The sequence below is a fragment of the Rousettus aegyptiacus genome, unplaced genomic scaffold, assembly GCF_014176215.1.
Source record: "Rousettus aegyptiacus isolate mRouAeg1 unplaced genomic scaffold, mRouAeg1.p scaffold_m13_p_6, whole genome shotgun sequence".
Classification (NCBI taxonomy): Eukaryota; Metazoa; Chordata; class Mammalia; order Chiroptera; family Pteropodidae; genus Rousettus; species Rousettus aegyptiacus.
In genome coordinates this window covers 6,328,014-6,349,216 of record NW_023416309.1, presented here as the reverse complement: position 1 = coordinate 6,349,216, position 21,203 = coordinate 6,328,014, and the positions used below count along the sequence as shown (strand labels likewise).

Genomic DNA, 21,203 nt, shown 5'->3' with positions numbered 1-21,203 from the left:
TGAATCCTTACTTTGTGTCAGAAATTGTGCTGGACATCAGGGATACAATGATCCCTACTGTATGAGAACTTATGTATAGTAAGAAATAAAAGCAGGGGAGGTATGTGGCCTGAGATGGTTGATATTGCAACAGAGATTGGAGACCAAAGGGAGATTACTGAGGGCAGGTGTAGAGGTTGCCTCTTAATCAATTCAGGCTTGAGCTCATTTTTGAAAAACATGAAAGATTCATCAGATAATCAAAGAGCAAAGGATAAGAGACTAGAACAAACAGAAAGAATAAAGTCATGTAATACTAAGAATGTATGCTGTTTTCAGGCACCTCCAAGGTAAGGGGTATGAGAGAAGTCAAGGGTGAAAGAGGTGAGGGTAAGAGTTGTGGTCCCACAGTCAGTACTTCCTAACACTAAGCCTTAAACAAATACCAGAACATAAAGTTAGATGCAAAATCTTTGAATCCTACGTCTTTCAAAAGTAGTTTTATTCATTTCTGAGATATATTGCAAAACACTAAATTAAGGACAAATGAATATCAGCTAAGACATACTGAAATATTCTTCTCAGGATAGTAATTCTTTGCCCTCACATAAGATTGCACTTCCAGATTCGGAGGCACAAAAGGAAGGAACAAAGGCTACAGTATAAACCTAGTATTTCAGTATAATAGGCAATCACTTCGGGCATATTCACACCACTCCGAATGCGTAAATCATTGGGAATTTATATATTATTTGTGATTCTAAGAAATCATTACTCAAAAAGTCGTCGTTATAACAAATGTACTTACAAGTTTAATGTGGAATTCATAAATCAAAATTGCTTCCCAGCAAAGTTGTGTTTAACTTGTAATCATGGCTATGTGTAAGGGTTATTCTTTCTTGAAACAGAGAGAATACTTTTGCTAATGATTTCTAATGGGTATTACCGTACCACCCTGAATCAAATGCAGTGATGGAGGGCTTAAGTTACTGAGCAACTGGACCTGTCAAAAACAAACAAAGCCAGCCACTAGTTAGTAGTAATGACAGATCTTAATCAGTAATATTCTATTACATTATGAAAGAGGGTTCAGTGTGAACTGAACTGAACTTTAATTTGTATGGAGATGACTGGAGGTTTTAAAGAAAGAATAAGACAATAAGGAGGGGAACAATGATGACTTACCAAAGTTAGAGAAGTGAAAAATTAGAGTTGGTCAGTGTAAATCCAATTAGGCTCGCTGTGTCTGTTAGCTAGCAATTATTGAATTTAGGATTCTATACCTGGAGACAGAGGCCTTAGTCCTCCTATCGATTACATTTCACAAAAAAAAATGGCTTTCAGGTTCTTGAGAGGCAATCCTGATTTGTAGAACATTCATATACATCTCAAAATGACAAAGGAAGGTTTAGAATTGTAAGCCCTTTTTAATAAATGCTCTAGAAAAGTGGGGTCAGGGACCTATGCGCAGGTTCTGGCTAGAATGAACAATAAATTCTTTTGAAGGCCTTGAGTCTGTTTGTTTGATTGATTGATTTCAAACAGGCCTTTTTAGTGGCGTTAGGATCACCCTAGGGGTATAACCTCAAGATGTTGGAAACTATGTTAGACTTTACTCAGGTCTTTTAGTGTGGTGGTGAGTGGATGAAATCACTTGTCCTAAGAATCTGCAGCTTTTGTAGGCCAAAGTTGAGGCCTAGTCAAAAAAGAGAACATAGGGGAGCCTATCTAAATTTGGCCAAGAAGAGAGTATTTGTCGGTTCTTATGCATTTTATAGGATTGCAGCCAGAACACACACATAGTTTTGTATCCTTTTTTTCACCAAACATGATCAGTAACATTTTCTCTCATCTATGATCTCCACAAACTCAGGAGATAGCAAAATGGGCCACAAAGTGGCTGCGTCTCAATTTTCTCATCCTTCCCCTCATAGTAAATATTCAAGTTCTTTTTCTATTGTTTACTATTAATGAAATACTAAAATGAGCTTTACTCTTCTCTTCCTCCCAACCTTCATTTGATTACAATTATTAGGATTAGAATAATAAGAAAGAAATTACTAACTGTAGGGGTTCCAACACTTGAAAGACATTTGGATATAGGTGTTTTTTTTTTTTTTCTCTCCTCCTTCCCTCCTCTCCTGCCTGCCCCTCCCCAACATTTTGTGTGTCAGCACAGGGCAACAGAGGGTGACCTCAACTGGATCATTCCCATAGGGTCCCAGATAAGATGTAGGAAAATGTCTTTTTATATTTACCCTAATTTTAATAAAGAGGATGTATCTATAGGACATTTTGTCTCTGAGTTGTAAATTGGTCACTAAGATAACATATTTCAAAGGATCATCAGTCTAAAGGGCTACACAGAAATCAGGAGTTCAGGCAGAGAATAGATATGAGAGGAAGGCTTTTAAGGACCTTGAAAAGAAGAATAGGTGCATTGAAGAGACATGTATGACAGTGTGGGAGCTAAAAAATACCTTTCCTCTCACTATCTACATTATTCAAGCTAGGCTAATAATTCAAATTATATACAGTAGATTAACAAGAGAAAATCAAATTTTAATATGTGCCCTCAGGGAATTCACATAAGTATTAAAATTTCAAAGACAGTGAGGCAAAATTGCGCATAAATAACATTTTGGACAAAGGAAAAAACTGGGTACTCAGGGTCTTAGACTTGAAAGTGAGAATGGGCTATTTACAGATAGCTAAGGAAGACCTCTGAATGCACCTGGCAGGCAAATTCTTGCTGGGTAACCTAGAAACAAGGGGACACAGTGGGTCACCTAGCTTTCAGTCCCACACCTGGAACCCTCTTATCTACTATACTGAATTCGAATTAGAGTAAAATAAACAAGCTAAGATATCCCTCTTGGAGCATGTCTTTCCATCTGAATCTCTTGAGCAGGAAAGGGGGAGGACTGAACATTTTTTTTGTTTCATAATAACCAGATTAAAATCAATATCCCAAAAGGCAGTTTGAGGGTGGTAAAACTTTGGTCCCCTTCACTGGCCATAAAGCATTCTACACATTGGGCTCAAGGGACTACATGAGCAGGTGCCTTCAACAAGACTAGATTGGGACAAACACATTGCTTTCCCAAAGGCACATAACATTTCAGTGCTAGAAAGCAATGTGGGTCACTATCAGCTTTGTTATCCCTTTGTCAATATTTCTTTTGCTAATTTAATAGGAAAAAGTTGTATATATATATTTTTTAATTTACACTTCACTATTTGAGAGTGTATTGTAATCTCCACCCACATATTTCTAGTCAAATTTCCATTTTGGTGGATTACCTGCTGATATTCTTGCTCATAATTTTGTTATAAGAATCAAATAACAATTTGACTACAATTTTTTATGTCATGTATTATGAGAGAAAATAGTAATGAAGAATACATATCAATAATCCATTAAAAATGAAAAATTTAAGAACATTTGCTTTCCTTAAATGCTATGATTAAGACATGTAAGAAGTATATACTATTATCTGTACAGTTGGAGGTTAAGCAGCACAAATACTCTTAGAGAAAGCAGTAATCTGGTGTGTGGCTAAGAATTTCTGTGTTCATATTAAAATGTAAATGTACTGAAGAAAATAAGGGAAGGCATTTTTCCTTTCTCGGTCTACATTTTTTTCTTCTGGCAAGAGCTATGAGGAAATACTAGTATCATTGATAATAGCAAAAAAATGATAAATTAAATTGTAATAGCAAATATCATGTATTGGTTACATGCTTTGAATTAAGCTAAATAATATACATACATTGTTTCATTTAATCCTAACAAAAATTACTTAATTTCCACCCACCCAATTTCCTGCAGAAAATGAAAATGGGGCTCAAAGCTTGAGAAAGTTAACTTTCGTCAGACTTAGTAAGTAGCTGAGAGCCAAACCCACATCCTTACAACTCAGTAGTATTAAACAGGCGGCATCATTGGCCCAAGGAACATTTGGCAAAATTTGGAAACACTTTAAGTATTTCAACTTGGGAGGTACATGCTACAGGAATCTATGAGTAGAGGACAAGGGGGCTGATAAATATTCTCCAATGCATAGGATAGCCCCCCACAACAGAAAATTATCCTTCCCTAATTTCAAGTGTGGTGAGCAAGTTCAGAGTTCAAGCTCAAGCAGCAAGATGTGTTCATTAGGAAATTCTAAAAGCCTAGCATAGAAGTTCTGTCACCACTCTTCCCACTGCAAGCATTTATTTCCACTACATGGAGGGTGCCAGTTTATCCAGGTACACTATAATCCCTGGAGAGAAAATTTCCTACTCGCTTGCCATATCAGGCAAATCTGTCTATTTTATCTTGAAGCCTAGGTTAACTACTTGAAATTCTGTGCAAACTGCAGTGTTTAACAAATGAATTGTCTGTGTCTGGCATTCCCTTAATTCATTAAACATTCATAGGGAAGGGTTTCCCTTTACAGTCCTGTAGCAAGACATGAAAACACCTAGTCCAGTGAAACTACATAATAGCCAAGAAACACTTGACTCAGAAGCTGCATAACTAGACCCTGCAGTGTCTTAGGAGCATCTAGTTCCTCACCATCATTTATAAATGAAATATTTGTGACTCAAAGAGTTGAAATGATCTTATTTACTGTGAAAGAGAGACCTGGGGCTAGAATTACAACCTCTAGACCAGTCAAAGGAGTGAAACTTCTCAGCTTTGTTCAGGGATCAGAAAAAGGTCATCAAAAGTGAGATGATCTGTGCATATATATTAAATATCTAGTAAGTTCAGACACTGTGTTAAGGACCAGGGATATAATGATGACCAAAAATGACAATCTTTCTACTTTCAAGGAGTTTACTGATTACTGTACATGATAGATATTAATCAAATAATCGCACAATAAATGTGCCGAGACCTACAGCCTATAGTGAACAGTGCTCTTAGAGCTTATAAGGCAGATCTGGGAGTTAACCTGGCAATAGGAATAGCAAGGAATTCTCTGAGCAGAGAGAATAAATGACAAGTGCTCAGTCACCTGGCTAAAAGGACACCTGGTTGAGGTGGAGTGGTGGGTGGTAAAGGGTGGGAGTAGAGAAGAATGCTTTCTGTGTCTGGCATCTGGAAAGGGTATCTAGCTATATTATTTTGCTTCAGTGGAAATTGCAGTTAAAGTTTAACTGCAGTTGTGAATAGTTCTTTCTGCTCTGGTACATGGTGCCAAATTATCAAAATAGCAACAATGGTCAAGTTGTTTTTAATTACTTACATTAGAGATCCAGGTGAAATCATGCTCTAAAACATAGCCATTCACTTTTACCATCCTCTTGGCTTATAAATCAAATTTGAAATAAAGAATTTTTTGACACAGACATAGATAAACTGGAAGCAATGCAAAGAGTGTGTGTGTTACTTGCAGTTGAGTCGGCTCTGACTAGTATCGACCCTGTGAATGAGTGAGGTCCACAATGTCCTGTCCTCAACAGCCCTGCTCACCTCCTGTATACTCATACCTGTGGCTTTTTTTATGGAGTCAACCCATCTCATAGTTGGTATTCCTCTTTTCCTGTATTTTCCCCAGCATTATTGTCTTTTAACGGAAAAACAGATATTTAAAACTGTTTAAAAATAGCCTCCCTCCTGCCTTTATTGCCAGAGTTCCAGACCAGGTGATTATCAGCTCTGTCAACATTGCTTTCCAACACAGACGCTGCTTTCATTTAACCTTCTGACTCCTGCTGTGTGTAAGCTGGAGAGGTGGAAACAGCATCGTTGTTGCTTTACTTCCAACATGCGCCTGCTTCATTTGGCTGGTCTATTGATTTCAGTGCACCACCAACAATGTGTTAGGAGCAAGGCAGGTGGTGGTACAAGCAATAGTGAATGTCTTCGCACCCAGAGCACCTCCACAAGACAGGCTGTCAGGGAAGCCAATCCAATGAATGCTGCCCCAGGAAATAATAGTATTGACCAGGCCCTATGTGGTATTTAAAAGGAAATCGTTTCAGCTCATGCAGAACAGACCTGTGAAAGGCCTGTGGTATCTCCTCATTCACTATTAAGGTGACATTTTGTACATTATCCTAAATGAGGTTTTAACAAAACAGGTATATACACAAAAAGTCAAGATCTGTGTGAGTGCAGGGAAAGAATGTGGAATCAACTGCCATACTTTGTAATGTTGTACAGAAATGTTAATGGAAGGGCCAGATAGGCAGCAGGCCTGAGCACTTCAACTTCGCTGAAGATATTACTTGATGGATAAAATTGTGTCAGCCTGAACTTTGCCCAGGGATGGAATTGCATAAATTTTGGAAGAAACTGCAATAAATGCTTTCAGCATAGAGCATAAAATGATCCTGGACAGTTAAGCTACCTTTACGGAACACTGGTGCAGACTACTTTTGCTGAGTGGGTTATGCGCCTTGAGGACCTAGAGCTGATCTACTCAGGAAACGAAAAGGAGGCTGAATTCAGCCTTTAGTCTCTAATTTTTTGTTTGTTTGTTTTTGGTGTGTATCTTTTGCTTTTTAAAAAAATCTTTTATTTTTTTTATTTTTTAAAATAAACTTTATTTTTAAGTACAGTTTTAGATTTACAGAAAACTTGTGAAGATAGTAGAGCTCCTATTTATGCTGTGCTGTTTCCCCTATTATTAAGATTGTAAATTAATATGGTACATTTGTTACAATTAACGAACCTGTGTTTATATATCGTTATAAACTCAAATCCGTAGTTTATTCAGATGTACTCGTCTTTACCTAATTGCTTCTTCTGTTCCAAGATCCCATTCAGGATACCATATTACGTTTAGTTGCCATGTCTTCTTAGGCTCCTCTTGGCTAAGACAGTTTGTCAAAATTTCCTTGTTTTAATGACCTTGACAGTTTTGGGTGCTGGTCAAGGATTTTGTTAGGATAGTCCTCTATTAGAATTAGTTTGATATTTTTTTCATTACTAGAATGGAGTTATGGGACTTGAGGCGAAAGACAACTGATGTAAAGTACTGTTTTTATCATATCTTATCAAAAAAAGTGCACACTATCAATATGATTTATCATTGTTGATAATTATTTTTTTCACCTGTCTGAAATGGTAATTTTCAGGTGCTGCCACTGTGATGTTACTCTTTATCCCCCTACTCCCTTTCTATGGAATTCTCTTTGGAGGAAGTGACAATGTATAGCCCACGCTTAATGAGTGGGGAGTTATGCTCCCATTTCATGAGGTCAGCGTATCTACCTGAGTTATCTGGAATTCTACTGCACAAAGTTCATGTTGTCTTCCCCATTTATTTTTTATTCCATCATTTATTTAAGACTATCGACTCATGGTTAGTTATTTTATACTTCGAGTTATAATTTAATAGTTAAATACTATTTTATTTATTTTATGATGAATTTTTTTCAGCTTCTACTATTGGTAACACTTTCAATTGGTCCCCGTAGTTTTTTTGGGGAGGGGTACGGGGATGGTTGTTGAGCATGTCCTTGCTTCTAGGTCCCCTCAGCAGACAAATCAAAGACATGTGTATTCCAGGCAGACAGTGCTTATGTGCAGTATTTCAGTCTTACAGATTCCACTCACTTACAAAGTTGCTTAGGTCAGCAGTCCCCAACCCCACCTCCCACAAATGTTCTTTCATACATTTCTTATACAGTTAGCTTCCGTTGTCAGAGTTTGCATTCCTTCCCCGGACTTCTAGACCTCCTCAGTGAAACTTATTTTGTTAACAAACCTATTTCTTTAGTAGATACAGGGTAAATTAAGTTTACCTGTTCCCCCTTGTGTAAATTTTGGTAATTTGTGTCTTTCAAAAAATTGGTCCATTTCAACTAATTTATCAAACTTGAGAGCATAATTATTCATATTTCTTTTTTTAACATATTTATGTTCATAGGAGTAGTAGTGATGACCTCGCTTTCATTTCTGTTATTGGTAATCTCCCCTCTTTTTTTTCTGGGTTAGCCTAGCTACAGATTTATCAATATTATTGATCATTTTAAAGAATCCAGTTTGCTTTTGTTGATTTTTTCTATTCTTTTTCTTGTTACCAATTTCATTAATTTTTTTTTCTAATTTTTATTATTTCTCTTCTTCCACTTGTTTTAGGTTTAACTTACTTCTCTTTTTTACTTTCCTGAAGTAGAATTTAGACAATTGATTTTAGACATTTCTTTTCAAACACAAGAATTTAATGTTGTAAATTTATCTCTAATCACTGCTTTCATAACCTTCTACAAATTTTGATTTTGTATTTTCATTTTTATTTAGTTTAAAATATTTTAAAATTTATCTTGAGCTTTTTTGTTTGAACTTTCTGTTATTTACCAGTGTGTTGTATAATCTCTAAATAGTTTTGGAATTTCTAACTATTTTTCTGTTATTAATGTCTAGTTTAATTTCAATGTAATCTGAGAATATATTTTGCATGATTTCTATTTTTTTTTTTTTTTTTTTTTACTTCTTAAGGTGTGCTTTATGGCCAAGAATGTGATATATATTAATGAATGTTATCTGAGCTTGAGAAGAATGTGCATCTCCTATTTTTGGAGGAATATTTTAAGAATATCAATTAGATCCAGACTTATGTATTTTGATGCTCTGTTAGGAACATGAATGTTAAGAATGTTTTATCTTCTTGGAAAATTGGCTCTTTTATCATTAGGTAAATGTTACTTCTTTTATCCTTCTTTATCCTTAATACTTTTTATTGTTCTGAAGTCTGCTTTACCTGAAATAAATATACCTACTCCAGCTTACTTTTGATCAGTGTTAGGATGATACATCTTTCTCTACTCCGTTACTTTTATGTCTTTATATTTAAAGTGAGTTTCTTGTAGACAACATTTAGTTGAGTTTTGTTTTTTCATCCATACTGACAATCTGTTTAATTGGTGTCTTTAGACCATTTATATTTAAAGTGTTCAGTTAATATGTCATATATATAGTTGTTTTCTATTCTTTGTACTTGTCCTTTGTTTCTTTTGTTCTCTTCTATTTCTTCCTTTTCTGGTTTTAACTTTTTGATATGATCCCATTTTCTCTCCTCTTCTAGCATAACAATTATACTTCTTTTCAGAATTTTTAGTGGTTACACAAGAGTTTACAATACACATTTACAACAAATCTAAATCCACTTTCAAATAACACTTTATCATTTCATGGGTAGTACAGGTATTTTATAACTGAGTATTCCCAATTCTTTCCTGTTCTTTAAAAAATTACTGTCAACCATTTAATTTGTGCAAATACTATATCCATTCTTACTTTGAGCAAACATTTTTCTATTTGATCCATTAATAATAAGAAAAATAAAATATTTTAATTTACCTTTATTTATTACTTCTCTGATATCTTCTTTCTTTATGTAGATTTAAACTCTGACCTATGCCATTTTGTTTTTCTCAAGGCACTTTTAAAATTTCTTTGTAGGACATATCTGCTGATGATGAATTTCCTCAGTTTTTGTTTGAGAAAAATCTTTATTTCACCTTCATGTTTGAAGGACAATTTCACTAGAGATATATTTCTAGTTTGGTGGTTTAAAAAAAACAAAAACTTTAACTAGTTCACCATTCTCTGTTCTTGTTTATATGATTTCTGATTAGAAGTCCACTGTTATTTCTTAATCTTTTTCTTTTATAGGTGAAGTTTCCTTTTATTTTCTCCAGCTTTTATTTTAGAATTTTATTTTTGTATTTTCTTTCTTTTATTTTTCTATTTTTAAAAATATAGTTTGAGTATAATATTCTGTTGTATAGATTTTTTTTTTGGTGTTTTTGGTGTTTTGATGTTCTACGAGCTTCCTGTATCTGTGTTTTGATATCTGTTAAGAATTTTAGATAGTTCTAGGCCATCGTTACTTTAAACATTTCTCCTGCTCCATTTTCTTTTACTTCTCTTTCAGATATTCCAATTATATATATTTTATGCCATTTGAAATTGTCCCACAGTTCTTGAATATTATCTTCTGTTGTTCTCCTATTTTTATTTATGTATTCAGTTTTTGCTTTGTGTTTCATTTCGAGAAGTAGCTATAGACTTACACTCAAGCTCACTGCTTCATTCCAGTCTAATGATAAGTCTATAAAGCACATTCATCACTTATATTACAGTGTTTTTGATTTCCAACATTTATTTTAAATATTTCTTAGAGTTTACATCTCTCTACTTACATGCTGTCTACTTTTTCCTTTAAGAGTCCTTATCATATTTATCATGTTTATTTTAAATCATTTGCCTAATCATCCAATGTATCAGTATCTGAGTCAGGTTCTGGTGATTACTTAGTCTCTTCAGACTTCACTTTTTTTTCTTGTGGTTGGGTTTTGTTTAATGTTTACCGTAGCTCTTGATGCCAAGGGCTTTAACATTCTCTAGTGTTTTTTTCCCCTCTTTATTTGTATCTTTGGGTTTCCCTAGGAATTCCTTCTTAAATAAAGTCTGTGTCTTATAACTTTAAAGCTGTTATCTACTATTTTTATAATGGAGCACTGTTGATTTGGCATTAAGGAATGGGGGAGGGGAATCATCTATAACCTTATGGTTATATTTCACCCTTTTAATGTGTCTATATTCCTGGGCTGTCACTTTTCCCCTAGGTGAGACAGAAAGGCTATAGGGGGATGGGGTCAGAGAAAAGCTCTTCTCTCAGGTGAAATAAAGCTCTGGTAATGTCGTCTCTTTTCACTGATAAGTAGGCAGTTGTTAATGGAGAAAACTCTGAATGCATTTCAAAGTGGATGCTTTTCCCCTTTGTCAGAGATATGAAATGATTTTTTGTTGTTGTTCTTTTGTGGGAGATTCTGGTGTGGGACCGGAGGTAAAACTCATGAAAGTTTGGGAACCCTCCCTAGGACAGCAGCCCTCAGACAATTCTTCTTCTCACTCTAGTGCATTCATAGATTCTAAAAACTATTAAAATTACCTCTTAAGTATTCCTACCAATTTATGGTTCCAACAACTTTTGCTACAGGTAAGCTGCAATTGATAAGCTGATCTTGACTATGATTCTTTGTATTTACTTGTCTCTCCAGATTTTAGAAGGGTGGTTTGCCCTGAATCGTCAATTATCTGATGGATATAAGAATGGTCATTGATTTTTAGTTTGTTCAGCCTTTTTCTTATTTTAAGGACAGGAATGAATTTATAGGTAACAAGCTCTTTGTCAGAACTGAAAAGTAGAGCTATCTTTAAATTCATTTTAACCAACTTTTATGGAATATTAGTTTGAAGGATGACCAAATCATTAGGGTGTTTTTTAGTGTTCCCACACATTTCAACCAACCCTGAATAGGAAATAAAGAAAGTTAAACCTGACTCTCAGATTATATGCAGCCACTGAATGAAAATGATTCTTATGAAGGCTGACAGAGAAAAGAAAAAAACCCAAAGTAATAAATTTTGGAAACAAATTTGTGTTAATGGATCAAAATACTACAATTAAATGTAACAGCAATCTAACATTTTGAAAGAAAAGATTTTGAACACAATATCTAGTACAAACCCTATGAATAAACAGAACTTTTAAGAGGTTGATTCTATTGAAAACTTTACCCAGGAATTTGAACAAAGCCCTTTAGCTCTCAGGATCAAGTCTCACTCAAGCAGAAGCTCTGAACTAATGGCCCCAAAGCTGAATTAGGCTTTTTGACATATGTTGTTTTTTAAAAATGCTGATATTTAATGATTCAGTGATTTCTCCAGAAAATCTGGATGCTGCAAAAACACTTGGCTGATCTTTTCCCTTGAAAGGGATCCTTCCCTCTGAAGGAGCAGAACAGAAGCTTACCTCCTCCAGTTTTCCACAGATGTCCCCAGGTCATCTTACTTGTTTTTGTAGCTGAGTCTTCCAGGCATCCGAGTTCGTCTTCTAAACCAATTTATTAGAAGTTAAGGGCGGGGATGAAGATATTTCCTTATTACCTTTTTTAAAACCTGGAAATCAGATGAAAATTCAGAATGTTCGTTATATTTCATTAACATGTCCATTAATTTACTTTTTCCATGGATAGTTTGCAATAAACAATTTTAATTAGATAATAAATAAGTACGCATGAAGGCATTTCCATCATTTTTTTTTTGCATCTTTATAATTCTGTGTTGTTAGAAACAACCATCTTTTCCAAATTATCTCCATATCTTCTTTTTATTCCATGTCAATTTACTCCATTTCGCAAGCAGTCTGACCAGGTTCTGTAAATCGATTTTGTAGAATTCAGATTCTGATTCAGACATGGTCATTACTGCCACTCCGTGGTTTGTGTTGGAAGTACTTCAAAAGAAAACAAATTTTGCACTTAAGTTTACATAACCTTGACATTTCCCTAGTCTCCATAACCCATAGCCACTGATATACTTTTCCACTAGCATAACACCTAGTTAATAGTTTATTTTACTTTTTTTTATCTGCATTCTGTGTGGTCACATGTGAAACACAGATAACACACACAAACACAAACATGCAAACAGAAATATATGTATATGTACAAAGTCTATATATATACACACAAAGTTAAATATATATGTATATACACACATGCATATACTTACAATATACATATCTACCACATTTTCTTTATTTATACAAATGGATTTATATTATGCACAATTTTTTTGTACCTTGACATTATTTTTTTCAATAGCTGTATAGTATTTGTTTGCGGACATTTCAATTGTCTCTAATTGTTCTTCTTTAGTGTTTGTTTTCCTTTTTGTTATTAAAAATTATACTGCTGCCATACTCTGGTGATTATATCAGTTTGAACTTTTACAATTATATTAATGATGAGAATTCCTAAAAGTAGTATTCTAGATCAAAGAGTATGTATATTTAACATTTTGAAACATATTGCCAATTTGTACCCCAACAATTAACATCAATTCTACTTTTCTCAAACCTTTGCCTTTACTAGATATTTTTGAAATTTTTTTGATCTATTCTGATTTTTATCCCTTCATAATGAATGCAGTTGTACACCTTATCTTATGAATATTCTGTCTTTGTCTTTATTTTTTTTGTATGAAATTCTTGTTCATATATTGAATCTGAATGTCTAAATTTTAAAATCTCTATAGTTTTGTTAGTATTCTAAAAATGTCATTTCTCCATATAGTTTTTATCTGCAGCTTTTAGGAGAGAAACCTGCTACCTGTTATTGCCTGTACAGTGCCAAGTGATCAGAGGGTATTATACTTGGCTACCTCCTGCCTAGTAAAGGTGCCATGTGATATTTCCCTTGAGGCAAAGGTTTTCTTTATGTGTCATCTCTATAGATGTTCTTTAGGCTCCTGTGCCTTATAAGATATCATAGTCAAAAGTGAAACTAAGGGTTAATAACTTTAAAGACTAAATGTTCACAAATTTCTCTTTTTAGGCATGGTAAGTACCTGGCAACAGACTGAAAGAGGGTAGTGGGCAGATACACTGAATCGGTGCCCTCCAAAATTTTTAAAAAGATCTTAGTTTCATCCAACCAACATTTATTGAATTCTTATCTTAGTAATCAGCTACTAATTTTTTTAAAATATATTGAATAAAACACTTGTGTTCTTTTTGGCTGTCATGCACAGTGTGCCATGGATGTCGATTGAAATGAGAAGACAGATTCAGGATTCTAAAATGAAGAACCCTTTTGAGTGGACCTTATCTAATCAGAAAGTTTGAGGAAAGGAGGGGAGAGCATACTTAATGTGTGAGAAATGAGATACGAATGATATTTCTATCGTTCCCCTGATCAGGTGTCTAGTAGAAAGTTACTAGCAAGTTCTATAACTTTTCAGTACCTATAGGCCCCCCTCACATAACCTATCCTTCAGCTCAACTTTGTGCATGTGATTTCCCACAGTATTCAAAAGCGGAAAGACATCCTGTGACTGCATTGGAGAAAATGATGGAGTCAAGCTTTGCTGGCCCCCAGTCATTCCCAGAGGTCCCTTCTCCTGACAGAGGAAGCCAATCTGTCAAACACCACAGGTACAGGTAGTTAATCATGGTGGGAATGGGCACATTCACACTATGTATGACTCTGGACAGTAAATGTCAAGGAATGGTAACATTATTCAGAAGAGATGATTGTTTTTGCTTCTCCTGTGGTTTTCCATGGAGTCGATGCTCAAACAGCTCACAGCAGCTAAACCAAACATACCAGCAGGCTGCGATGCCCCTATGAGAATCCTAAAAGAATTATTAACAGCACTCAAGCTGCAGACACAGACCAGTGAATAAAACAATTGCATTCTAAAAAACTATTAAAAACACAATTTTTCCTAGTCTGCCTTATTATTGCCTACAAATTTAATGACTAATCCTTCCCTATGCAGCTGATGTGACATGCTCCAGGTCTTCCAACATGCTTCTCACACAAAGAAAACTTTTCAGAGGGAGGAATTCTGAAAAATCTTCTCCTTGAGTCTGTAAAATCTATTGTCAATGCAGTGGCATTCTTTTACAAGCTGATCATAGGAATTAGTTCTTTGGGAGAGAAACCCAAAAATAAAGTTATGTTATAAACTTCGTGACATTCTGAGGTTGAAAAACTTCTTCATTATCTTCTAGTCACATGCTGTGCTTTATACATAAGAAATTTTGAACTCCAAAACTTGAAAGTTTTTGTTCTAAAATAAGTGCCAAAGTTTGGGAATAATGCTGGAACAGACATTATTTTTACATTATTTAAATGTATATTCTCAATCTTTGTAGAAATTGTCCCAAGAATTAAGCTTCCTTTTCTTAGTGAGAAGTACAGTATTTTAAAATTTAAAAACATAATGGAGCTAAAAAAAATTTTTAAATCCAGTGTTAAAAATAACAGTTGTTATCTGCAACGAAAGATAAATATTGATGTTCATGTTTTGAAAACCACCATGACAGAAGCATGCATTACACAAGGAATTTATCTTCTCCCTTGCCTCTCAATGAGTACAAAAAAAAAAAAAAAAAAATGTTGCTGACTCATTTACTATGAGATTTTCTGTCATTCTCAATACTAATCCTTAGTACTTAATGGTGATTTTTATTCTTGTTTTACATGAATAGAGACTAAGATACTAAGGGTTTCCTTTTTTTTTTTTTTAAGTGGTTTAAGTATTTTCAACAGGATTAAAATATGTTTGGCTATTGGATAATTGTTTTAGTTATTAACTACAAGTTTTTGGTTTATATCAATTCAGACACTTACAGATATTTCCCTGTGAAAAAATTATTTCAGTCCACTGGAGCTAATGGAAGCTCTTTAATTAGGGAAATAGGTCCAAAATTACCAGCCTTTTAAAAGATGAATATTTTCTCTAAAACAGTATTTTCCCCTGCTGATTATAATACATGCTAAAGTGGTATTCCATCCCATCAAGTAAAATAATTAAGTATAATATTATTCTACAACTATATTATGCCATAAATGTTTTAAAATTGAGATAAAAAAGAATTATAGCTTCTAATATATTTGAGCTGCAAATACCCTGCTCCTATTTCTTGTCTGTGTATACACCCCCTCCTAAATTTGGCTTCTACTGTTGTTTCTAGGAAATAAGGTTATCTTTAAAAGAACTTCCTTTTTGTTTGGTTCAGTGACATTGTAATACGTTGTGTCCTGATAGATAGGCAAGGGTCAATTTATACGGTGCTTCTAAAACTGTAAATTATAGATTAATATATCTTAGCTTTTGTTGTGTAAAATATGCAGAAGACTTAAATGTTTTCATGATTGATAACCTGGTCACTGATTTATATAGTCTGCAAACTGTTCCATAATTTTCTGAATGCTACTGGGTTAGAAGGTTGGAATAGCTGATTGATCGATAGGTATAGAACTGCTTTTAAGGTGGTCACTAGTTCATGCTGGTAGACTTTGCTGTTGTGACAGTTTGACTAGCAATGAATAGTTCATTTCCTTCTGTACACTACAAATATGACTCATTTGGATAACTCATTTATGAAACAAAGCTATTAATTTGAAGCCATTGTTTATCATTTTTGTCCCCCCCAAAAAACTAATTTTTTAAAAGAAGAAATCTATTATGTCATGTCATACTTTTTGCATTATATTTTGGTAATATAACTCATTTATGGACAGCACATATGTAGACTTTTTACAGTGAAATAAGTCGAGGGTTTTCATGGTTAGTGGGAGCCTTTGAGCTGTCATGGTGGCAGAGGAACTGAAGAACTCATTGCGTTGAGCACCTTCTGTGCCAGGCTCCATGTTAGACACTTTGCAAACTATCTCTTTTACCCCTCATAGAAATCCTATGAAAACACTTAAGCATCATGCTAATGCCTTTCTATTGTACCTTCTCCATCCATGTCTAGTTTATACTTTTCTTTGCCTTGCCCTGTGCACTAGAAGGGTAGCAGGCTCTCTTGTTCTCTAGCTTCTGTTGGTTCAATGTGAGGTGCCTGCAAGCAGTGAAAGGGTAGGAGAAAAGGCTAGTCCTAGTATTTCTGCCCCCACCCTTCCGGCTTGGCTACCACAATTATGTCTCTCTTCCTGGTCCAAAGTGCCTGCCAGGTGGTCCTCTTTTTACAACCCTTTTCTCTCTCTATTCTGGTAACTGCTCCCTTCCCTTGTCCCTTCAGTTATAGGGATAGTAACAGCTTCCCGTTGTTACTATTCTGACATATGGTAGTAGCCTATGTTGTGGGTTGTTTTGTTGTTGTTGTTGTTGTTGTTTTGTTTTGTTTTGTTTTTGTTTTTGTCTCTCAAACACTGAACATACCTTTGCAAATAGGAAAAGTTCCCCCATTTGATCCAATTTAGAGTGCCATCTATTTTCCTCCAGGACCCTAACTGATACTTCCTTCAATATCACACTGCTAGTAACGTATACACCTGAGATGCACACCCATATGCAGCTAATTCTAGCACCCAAACCTGAGCACCCTGCAGACTCCATAATTGCCACTGGATGGTATACTTAAAAGCTGGAAGGGAGAGAAACAAATGAGTTATTATAGAGTTCCTTAAATTTGTTGCCTTAATGACTTTACTAGAAGTCCCTTGTTGTTAGGCATTTTGGGACTCAACATACAAGAAATATCATGATAAAAAAATTCAGTTATAATAATATTGCCAGTTTCCACAAACTCAGTAAGTCAATGTTGGCTTGAGGAATATGAAGTTTGATCAGTAACCTTGCCAAAACCAGAAAAGTGGTTACTAGCATTCAAAGGTCAGCTTATCAATCTCTGACCTGAAATAATATTTGAGGAGTTTTGTTTTATATTTATTAAGTAGAAATAATAGTAATATTGTTGAGAAAAGTTTCAGAACTCCAAATAATAAAGCAATATGAGTGAAATTTCTTTGGGAGTCTAGTCCCTATAGAACTTGATAGGTTTATTAAAATTTTGGAAATGTTTTTCATCTTTCTCTATATAGTTTTATGTGGTTTGACCACATAAACTGGCATCTCATGGAATATGCGCACAGGAACAAAGTTCTCACTACTCCGAATGGAAGTAGGGTAAATTCAGTGGAGTGGAAATAGGAATGGATATGGAATAAGTAGTGAGTCAAATTAGCAATTGATCTGTATAAAGAGCCTTATTATATTTAACATGATCTATATAGGGATCTCACCTAAGGTATATTTCATTTATGTCTTTTCTTCTTTAATAGCATCTAAAAACATATGGTTATTTGGGTATTTGGATGTATGAGTCAAAATGAGATATATAATCAGATATTTAGTAAAAGCAAACTCAAAAGAAAAATAACTTACTTCCTTAAGATCGATGGAAATTTGAGGTAGTAAACTGAGAATTTAGCACATACGTTAAGAAGAAAATGCCAATTAAAATAAGGTTTGTTTATTCTACCATTAACACAAGTAAAATTGTCTCTATAAATCCCCTCAGGGATTTCTGTATTTAGTCCTTATCTAATAACAAAGCCATTTTTATTTTTATTAAAGAGACAGCTACTGTAGCATGGATAATTAGAGAATCAAGAGATTGAGAATTCCTTAAACTCACATTTTATTTTGGCTGGAAAGCTGCAATTATTTTAGTCCATTGTGTTCCCAAATGGAAAGCCAGAAACACAAGAACTTCTCTGTCTCAGTCTCTCCAAGGGTAAAATGAATTTGGCAACTTCTGATCCCCTCCTAGCAAAGATAGGACAGTCAGGGATGGAGCCTGGCCTAGCACTTTGAGGATCTGGGGTGCATATGCAGTGTTTGAAAACTGTGAGCAGCCACCTATGAAGGTATTGTTATGATCAATTTGTTTGCTGGTTTTCTTTCACCCCAGCAGGAGTCTCTCCTCTTGCTGCAGCCCAGGGCAAAGGAGCTGCGTGCTCCATAGGAATGCCTTCAGAAGGACACCACCTTCACCTCGAAGTAGGCTGGGTGGAATTGTGGGACCGGCATATCAGCAACTGGAGGAATCAAGAATCCCAGACCAGGATACAATGCCTTGCCAAGGGTAGGTCTTAAAAGCAATGGAATTTAGGGAGGGTGTCATAAATGCTATAGTTTTAAACTGAGTTATGTTCCTTGGGGTTTTATTCACTGATTTTATCATCAATTGGCTACTCATACATTCATTTTTTTTTCACAAAAGTAAACTAATTTAAAAGAATAGGTATAATGGAAATAAATAATAGGAAAGTGTTAGATGGAAAAGAAAGGTAACACTAAGAAGAAAATAAGTGTATATTAGATATCTAGACACTATGTTATTATATAGTTGCTAAAACAACTGGAAATTGGTCTTTGATTTAAAAAAAAATAGAGATTTCTTAGGGGGACTAAGATCTGCCTTCATCCTTAGATTTGAAAAAAATTACTTAATTCTCTGATCAGTATCGTGGACAATAACCTGCACAGTAACCTGTAACATATATGTAGGATCTGCTTCCGTCAAAAATTCTTGAACATGTCTCAGTTAATGCTGACAGGATATTGTCAAAGTACAAACTGCTGAACTAAGATCTCTAGTTTCAATCACAGTGAAGGGGTAGAAAGATGGGCTTTGGACACAATGGCTGCAGCTCATCCTTGCAGTGCAAAATGTGTCTCCCTTCCTCTGAGTGGACACAAACACACATAGTGCTCATGACATGGCGAGTGGAATATAGGATGAATTTTAGCTACCATTCACTTAATTGACCTATTATTCAACAAAACATAGCAGCCCTTACTTAAACTGACTGAAATTCTTTACCCCTTACTATTTGTGTGAATTTTAGAAAGTTTTATCACTTTCCTGAAGGTTTTTAGGAAGAGTTGTTTTGTTTTATTTTGTTTTGTTTTGTTTTGCTTTGCTTTGTTTTTTAATTACATGTGCAAAGAGTTCGTACCTGTCACATAGTAAGCAGAGAAGTAGTACTGATATTTATTGTCACAGGACTGTTATAGAATTATCACTGATTTCAAGAGCAATGCAATCAGGGTTTACTCCAGAAATTTTAGGAATCTGTTTCCTCGCACAAGCCAGGTTCTTATTACATCTAGTTTGCATCTCTCTTAGTGAGCCAGGTCAGGTTTCTATGCTGCTTTGGCCTGGATGATTTTTCCACACTGTATCAAGCTGAAGGCCAAAGCAGGTAGGAAGTCCATCACAGAGCCTTACCTTTTTCTTTCCTTCTGGGCAAGATATATATGCCCTGTCTGACAAATCTGACAGATTTCTTTAGAAATACTAGAAAATAAGAGATAAATAACCTGTAGCTAGGTTTTATAATTCTGACACAATTCCAAATGGACTGTAAAATGTATTTGGTACAGATCAAGGATAACAGTTGTAAATTCAACATAACAGCCAAGTTATACAAAATGTATAATGCAACTCAAGAACTAGTTGGCATTTCTCTTTGACTTATATCTGGAAAAGGGGGCTGTATTTAGCCTATAATTATAATTAATCGTGTTTTACAATCTTTTTTTTCTTTAATCACTAATAATGTCTTTTACTTAGGAATAGTACACTTTGTGAGTGGAGAAAGAATCCAGCCCATACTGCCTTTCTTTATGGGGGCACTGTTATGGCTATCATTCTGTATGTCTCAGGTATCAGGATGCTCTGAGCCTGTGCCTAGCACACATAAATGAATCTTCAGGGGCTCAGAGATTCCCATTGCATGTTCAGGCACTACTTTGCCTTTGACCTAGAAGACTTACACTTATTGTCTGTATGGTGGTTTTATTTTGGTTCAATCATCATTGAGATTGGAATATTCTCTCCAGCTGGCTGGCCACGTGTATTTTCCTGTGTGTGATATGCACCCAGTGTTGATAAATGGTGACTCTAAGTATAAGTCACTGTGTGCTCAGCACGATGAATCTCAGGGAGCAATCTCATTCTCAGTTCTTGAAAACAGCTATTTTCCACTCCTGGGGGACTGACGTCTCTCTGGACTGGAAATAGGATTGGTAATAGAATTTCACAGCTAAAGGCTCTCTCCAAATCTGGCCCTAGCCTGGAGGGGGAGGGAATGAATTTGCAAGGGGCATCAGCCATCTGCTGCTTATTTATCAAGCATGTAGGCGCTGTCTGCTAGTTAGGCTCCGCATGTATGTGACTTCTCTCCTTGGCACTGACTTCAGCCCAGTTTCAAGCCAGCACCTATCTTAGTGAAGCCTGAGGAAGGAGTGAGGTGGAGAGGAAATTAGTCAGGAGGCTTTCCCCTAATTGGTGGATCGGTGACAACCATGGTAAAGGCTCACAGAGCTTTGAACTGGGTTATGTCAGGCAAATTAAACTAATTTATTCATATGCTAGACAGAAAGAAATAGAATCACAAAAGTTAGATTGCCACCTTCAAAGTAGAAGGGATATAAAATACACTGATTATCTACTTTGCTTGACTAGCACTTTTACATGCTTTACTTCAGTGATTCTTCAGGACTTTTATAGATCAACCCATTAAGGATAGCAGAGATTAAGTGGCTAGGCCCCAAGGTGGGATATACCATGTAAAAGAAATAAGATGGAATGCGGGCCTTTCTGACTTAAAAAAAAAACAAAAACGCTAAACCAAAGAAAGAGTGTGAAGAAAATCATGTTCCTGGTTGGTGATATGTAAATGGAATCTCTAGTTATATGGCTTCGGAGGGAAAAGTAGATGTCTTCAATTTAGTCAGTTCATTCTAATGCCATATGCTCTAAAAAATAAGTCTCGGAGTCCCCTGGGGAAATACAAATTCCTTGGCCTGGCCCCTGAATTACTGGGAATAAAACCAAGCGACTAATTGTTGGAATCTTTCACATTTAAAAAAATGTTTTTATTTACATAGTTACTGAGAAAAT

At 35.2% G+C, this 21,203-nt stretch overlaps 1 non-coding gene across 1 annotated transcript in view; it reads left to right on the top strand.

Annotated features, from left to right (window-relative positions):
- Positions 1–21,203, top strand: part of LOC107498386 — a 973,375-nt gene that overhangs the window by 942,710 nt on the left and 9,462 nt on the right. Inside the window, exons 7-8 of the transcript XR_004951414.1 lie at positions 13,801–13,934; positions 18,204–18,377. This is a non-coding gene — a transcript (uncharacterized LOC107498386). The remainder of the gene's footprint in view (positions 1–13,800; positions 13,935–18,203; positions 18,378–21,203) is intronic.